Source organism: Pteropus alecto, unplaced genomic scaffold, assembly GCF_000325575.1.
Source record: "Pteropus alecto unplaced genomic scaffold, ASM32557v1 scaffold249, whole genome shotgun sequence".
Taxonomy (NCBI): Eukaryota; Metazoa; Chordata; class Mammalia; order Chiroptera; family Pteropodidae; genus Pteropus; species Pteropus alecto.
Window position 1 is genome coordinate 96,976 of NW_006443132.1, and position 7,103 is coordinate 104,078.

Sequence of the window (7,103 nt, forward strand, 5' to 3'; positions counted from 1 at the left end):
CAAAAGGTGGGAAAAAGATACTCGAGTTTGAGGAAACAGTAAAGGCATAGAGATGTGAAGTTCAGCATGATATACCAGGTTAGATAATGCTGGAGCTAAGCATATTTGCAGTGATAAGAGGTGAGATTAGAAAGTAGGCCAGATCATGAAAGGTCTCAAAAACAGTATTAAGGAATTTAGATGTTCATCCTGAAAATAAAGGAAGCTGCTTAAAGATTGTCAGCAGAAGAGTGATATTGACTGGTTTGATACTGAGTGGCTCAGAGAGTAAGAGACAAGAGGCATAGATACCAGTTGGGAAGCAAGTGTAGCAATCTGTGGCCAAAGGGGCCTGAACAAAGGCACTGGCTATGGGGATAGAGAGGGACAGGGTACGAAGAACTATTAAAAAGACAAATCCAGAAGATTTGGTCATGGATTTTATGAGAAAGGGGTAAAGAAAAGGAAAGTCTACAATTCTTAGAATTCTGGCTTGGGCAGATGACTAGATGATGGAGCCATTCTCCAAGATAAGAAGTGTACTAATTAAATAAATACATACTCATTGATGAGTAATTGAACTGAATTTCATGAATTGAATATGCCTTACTGTTCTATGCACCAAAAATACAGAAAGGGGAAAAGAGAGAGAAAGATGAAAAAATACAAATACATCAGTACAAAGTCTATGTCCTCATCTCCTTGAAGGTCCCACAAAACAATGCTCATAATTATTGGAGCTGTGCGAGACTTCAGAAACTTGGCATTTAAAACTACAGTTAACACTGCTGTATGGTCTCTTTTGAGCAGCACATGAGATAAGTTCCTGAGGTCTCTGTCCCAGATACTACTACCAGGAGGCAGTGTGGTGCCCAAAAAGAGCCTGGGCTCTGCAGCCAGACAGCCCGGCTTCAAATCTTTAACCTGCTGTTCCACCTGGAATGATCACAACAGCACAGGCAGCTCTGCTGCCATTATTCTTTCTTCAAGCCCAAACTATCCAGATGGTTCTGGCATTGCAGAACATGCCAACAAGCCCTGTTGCTTGTTTAGGAACTAAATTCTAAATGATTGGGCTTTCTAGGGGGAATCTTCCTGGGCCAGACAAACTTCCCTTTGCCCACAGCAATGACCCTCTTCCTTGCCCACACATTCTCCACTTGAAAAATTTATTCTTACTTTATAATTTATTGAATACTTGTTGATGCTCTGCTATGTAGCACATAATTGATAGTTTATGTCTTCTATCAATATAAGATATTCTCCTTTGTCTTTAATGCTCTTTTTAGCCTTAAGGACTATATTATCTATTAATATTATTTCTTTCTTTTGATTGTACTTCCTTGATTTACCTTTGCCCATTCTTTACCATCTTACTTTACTGACAAAATGTGAAGCAAAAATAGAAGAAAATGAACAGAAATGCAATTACGATGGGGGACTTTAGTATACTACCATGAAGCTATGACCTATAAAATACACTCAAAATACATATCAAATCACAGAAGATTTGAAAAATACAATAAATAGGTTCAAATGCTTGACTGATTTTGTACAAAGAAAACGCATCCTTTTCAAGTGCCCATATGAGTTCCCATGGGGTCTAGGACCTTGTTTGATTCTCCTTGTCTATTGTCTTATTATTCCGATTTGTTATAAAACTATCTAGCATAGCACATGACATAGAATAAGTATCATTAAATACATATTGTGGGAATGACTGAATACATCAACCAAGTCACACACACACAAAACCTACAAATAAAAAAACAAAAACAAAAAACTTCAGCAAAAGTCCTCCAAAGCAGAACTGTACCAGTCATACCCTGACCACTATGAAAGAAAAACTCTCCTAAAGGAGTCAAGTATGGAGACAGGCAGGCTCACAGAAAGACTAATACAGTGGGAGGGTTGTGATTTTATTCGGTAACCAGATTGTTCTGGGTGCTCTAAGGAGAGAGTGACTAAATTTACCTGGGAGAATCAGAGAAGGCCTCACAGAGAAGGGAACATTTCATTTCCTAAAGATCTGAGTTTTTTGTTTGGTTTGGTTTACATTTTAATATTAATTTGCAATTTTCATGTCTCTCTAATCTTAGTATGGTACACAGCAGAAGCTGTGCTCAATCAATGTTCGCTGAACAAATGAGTCAATGTCAGGATATTCAAAAGGAAATGCTAGCTCCCTATTTTGGTGAGCACTGCTCTTTAATTGACCTTGAATGAATTATGAAACAGAGTGTGTAGGGTCCAAGGAGTCAGAGGAATGAGAGGCTCATCAATGAGACAGCAGTATTAAATCAAACAATATTTAGTGATGCTCATCATGTGCTATTTTTTGAATTACATGATTCTGCTGGGGATTTTCTCTGGAAAAACTACAGCATTACTTATTTCCTAAGAGGTTCCTCAATCCCAATGAAAAGATGACATCTTTATTACTACTATTAGTATTATTTACAATATTATACATATTATATGCAAACAATATATATTACATTGTAATATATACAACGAACTACAAATTACTCATAGGAATGACATTTACTAAATGCCTCTTGTATTCTAAACACCTAGGCAGAAACTTTACAAACATAGAATGTGGCAGAAAAGAATAGAGACCTGGAGTCTGACATACTTTGTTCCAATCTAGGCTCCACTATCTATGTGACTCTAGGCAAACTCCTTAACCTCTAGGGGCTTTAGTTCACTCATCTCTAAAATAGGGATAATACTGCCTATACCTCGAAAGGTTGTAGTAAGGAGAAAATTCATGTAAAAACACTTACCATAGTGCCTGGCATAGCATCATTCCTGGTTGTCCTTCATAACTAAGCTAATTATGGTACAATCCTTCCTTAACTATTTGGTGAAACCCCCATATCATATATTAAATTCTCATACATACAAGGATCTGTTTCTATCCTTTTTATTCTGTTTATTTCTCATGCCAGTAACATACTGACTTGAATTATAAATATGTTTTAATATTCAATAATCTCCCCTTTACTTCACTTAAATTTTAAATAACATTTACAATTTTATTCTGATTACACAAGTTCAAGTTCATTCTCATTTAGAAATTTTTTTTTTTAAAAAAAGCAAAAATGTATAAAGAAAATGAAAAACAAAAATAATTTCTACACTAACCATTCAGATATAACCACAGTTAAGATCGTTATGATTTTGGCTTCTTTCTTCCTAGCATCTCGAATCTCAATTTTTTCTCTTTTTCGTACTACATATATAGAGAATATTGTATCTTGGTTTTCACTCAGCATTATACTATGAGAACTTTTCATGCATTACTTTTCAAAAACATGATTTTTAATAACTGCATATTTATCACATAAGTATATCAATTTAAGCATTCCTGTGATATTGGAAACATAGTTTACAATACTTCTTGTATTATATATAATACTACAAAGATCACTTACATAAATCTCATCTGTATCTCTGCTTATTCATTTCCTTAGGATAGATCCCCATAAGTGGAATTATTATGTCAAAGGTTATGTCCATTTTAAAGGTCCTCAATACATATTGTTTTCCAGACCAGTTTGTCCTATCTCCCAGCAGTGTGTCAGCATGGATTATCATTATCTTTGATAATTTAATGGGCAAAAAAAGTCTCTTGCTATTTAAATTTCTGTCTCTTTGATTGCCAATGGTAAGGCTGTAAACACTTACCTCTATGACTGGTCTATGTCTATCACAGACATATCAGTTAATTTCCTTGTTCTGTCTCTATACCTCCTTCTCAGATAATCTAAAGCCTTATCTTTATAATAATGACAGCTATTTGGACAAAGGGTGGACAGCCGATCCAAGTCAAATTAATCCACAGCTTGCCAGTCTTGAGAATTTGAGCTAAAATGAGATTCGGAGTCTCATGAAACAGACAAGCAGAAAGAAGAGCTACATGGGCACATGAGAGAGTAGGCAGTCTCTAGTCCTGCCTTTCCTGTATTTCCCCTGTGTACAGTATACTTTTTCTTGTCCTTGAATGACTATGAGACCACCTGTTATATCTTTAAAATAAAATATCAAGAGTGGCTTTTGTTTCTTATAAACTAATGAATTCAAAGAGTGTCATTTACTCATTTGGTTTGGAGTGCTAGTATTTAAAAAGCCTTTATATATTGAGAATACTGATGTACTTTTTGTCCTAACTAAAAAATATTTTCTTAATTTATTATTTGCCCTTTAATTTTATGTACTACAGCATACAGATACATTCAGTTATTGATCTTTTCAAATCTTTCCTTTTGGAGGGAGAGTGCCTTGAGCCTTTGTTTTAAAGTCTATTTTGTCTGGTGTAAATACTGCTACCCCAGCTTTTTTTTCTTTCTTTCTTCTTCTTAAAGAAGCCCCTCCAACATTTCCTGTAATACTGCCTTGGTGGTGAACTTCTTTAGCTTTTCCTTGTCTGTCCTTTGATTCTAAATAATAGCTTTGCTGTATTGAGTAACCTTAGTTGTAGGTCCTTGCTTTTTATCACTTTGAATATTTCATCTCAATCTTTCCTGCCTGCAAAGTTTCTATTGAAAAATCAGCTGAGAGTCTTATGGTAGCTCCCTTGTAGATAGATAATCAACTGCTTTTCTCTTGTTTTTAAAATTCTTTGTCTTTAACTTTTGCCATTTTAATGATGTGTCTTGGTGTGGGCCTCTTTGGGTTCATCTTATTTGGAACTCTCTGCACTTCCTGGACCTGTATGTCTATTTCCTTTGCCAGGTTAGGGAAGTTTTCTGTCATTATTTCTTCAAATAGCTTTACAATTCTTTGTTCTCTTCTCCTTCTGCTATCCCTATGCTGCCTGTATGCTTGATGTTGTCCCAAAGGCCCCTTAAAATATTGTCATTCTTTGGATTTTTTTTCTTGTTGCTGTTCTGATTGGGTGTTTTCTGCTGCCATATCTTCTAAATCACTGATTCAATCTTCTCCTTCATCTAATCTGTTGATTCCCTCTAATGTATTATTTCAGTTATTATATTATTCATTTCTGACTGGTTCTTTTTTATGTTTTCTATCTTTACTTTTATGTTTTCTTTCTCTTTTTTAAAATTCTCACTGAATTCATCTATTCTTTCCCCAAGGTCACTGAGCATTCTTATAACTCGTGTTTTGAACTCTGCATCTGGTAGATTGCTTGTCTGCATTTTGTTGAGTTTTCTGGAGCTTTGTTCTGCTCCTCCACGTGGGACATATTTCTTTGTTATCACATTTTGGCTGCCTCCCTGTGTTTGTTTCTATGTATTAGGTAGGGCTCCTGAGTCTCCTGGTCTTAGCAGAGTGGCTTTATGTAGAAGGTGTTCTGTGGGGCCCAGTGGCATAGTCTTCTCTGGTCACCTGAGCAAGGTGCTCACGGTGTGTTCCTTGTATGGGTTGTGTGTGCTGTCCTGTTGTGGTTGAGCCTTGGTTGCTGTTTGAATGTCGATGGGAGGGATTGACCTTTGGGCTGATTGGCTGTAAGGACTGGCTGGTGAGGGGCTGACCCTAATAATGAACAGGATTCACTTTAGCAGGGCTCTGGTGCCTGCCCAGTCTGCCCCTCGGGTATGTCCTCTTCTGATACCACTCTGGCTCTGGCGCCAGTCAAAGCAGGCCACTGGGTGTGCCAGCCCAAGGGCCAACTGGGTGGGTCCCTGCCACAGGCCAAGTTCAGCCTGTGTCCTGTCCAGGGCCACCTGGCAAGGGTCACCAAGCAATTTGCAGATGGCTGTCACCTGTGCCGGGCTTGAGAGGTGTCTTGAGAGGCCAAGCCACAAACCAAGGCTGACTGCTGCTAGTGCCAGGCTTGGGGCTGCTTAGCAAGAGGTACGAGGCATGCTGAGGCTAGATGTTGCTTCTTTGGGTTGTGCAAACCTTTGAGAGATTTTAGGAAAGTTTGCTGCATGAGCTAAGACAGGCCATTTGTATGGAAAAGCCACTGGATGCAGCTTGGGTGGGCTTGCAAGTTGGGTGAGGTGGAGTCTCAAAGAATCTCCAGGGTTGGGTAACCTGTGTTAACTAGGCTGATGGAGCCTCAGATATGGTAGCCACCTGCACCTGCATGCTCGGTGGAGTGAAGACTCAACAAAGAAACAATAGAGTTTGCCAGCACTTCTGTCTAGGAGAAAGCTTTCCCTTCAGCCCTCGATCTGAAGCCAGACAATTCAGTTCCTCTTTATATGTCCCTGGAGCCTTTCAAGCTTCTACACCAGACCTGGACCTCAGAGTGAGTGAATCCGTCAGCGAGTAAATTCAAGCTAGGCCCCTTAAAAAGAATGTCTGCAACTCCACCCACTCTCTGTCTCACTGAAACCCAACCTCCACTTGTTTTAACAGCCAGAAGTTGTGGAGAATTCTCTTCCCAGTACTGGAATCCTGGGCTGGGGAGCCCAGTGTGGGGCCTGGACTTCTTCCTTCTCCAGGGGGATCTTTGTAGCCATGATATCACTTCCAATTCTCAACTGCCACCAGTGGGTGTGGGACCAGCATGTTCTGCATCTTCACCTTTCCTATCAGTTTTGAAGTGGCCTCTTCTGCATGTCTTCAGTTGCAGGACTTCTGTTTGGCTAGACTTCAGGTGCCTCCCAATGATGGTTATTCTGTAATTTAGTTGTAATTTTGTGTGGTTATGAGAGGAGGCAAGAACAGTGTTTATCTATTCCACCATCTTGACCAGAAGCCCTTCTTTCCCCAGCATAATCTGAACACCTTTTCATGTGTTTATTTGCCATCGTATATCCTCTTCAGTAAAATGTCTGCTCGTGTCTTCTGCCCATTTTCCAATTGGATTTTTTTTTTTTTTACTGTTGAGTTTTGAGAGCTCTTTATATATTTTAAATACTAGTTCTTTGTTGGATATGTGGTTTTCAAATAATTTCTCCCAGTTTATAGCTTGTCTTTTCATCCTCTTTACATGGATTTTCATCAGGCAAAGGTTTTTGGTTCTGATGAGGTTCAATATATAAGCTTTTCCTTTTATGGACCGTGCCTTTGGTGACAATTTTCTTTGCCTAGCCTCAGATCCTGAAGATTTTTAATTTTTTTCTAAAAGTTGTATAATTTTATGTTTATGTTTAAGTCTAATATCTATTTTGAGTTAATTTTTATATAAGGTGTGAGGTTTAAGT

The 7,103-nt window shown here is 38.3% G+C and overlaps 1 protein-coding gene across 3 annotated transcripts in view; it reads right to left on the reverse strand.

Annotated features, from left to right (window-relative positions):
• FAM120C (family with sequence similarity 120C) overlaps positions 1–7,103 on the reverse strand; it is a 97,195-nt gene that overhangs the window by 14,796 nt on the left and 75,296 nt on the right. The gene's annotated exons all lie outside the window — the stretch shown is intronic.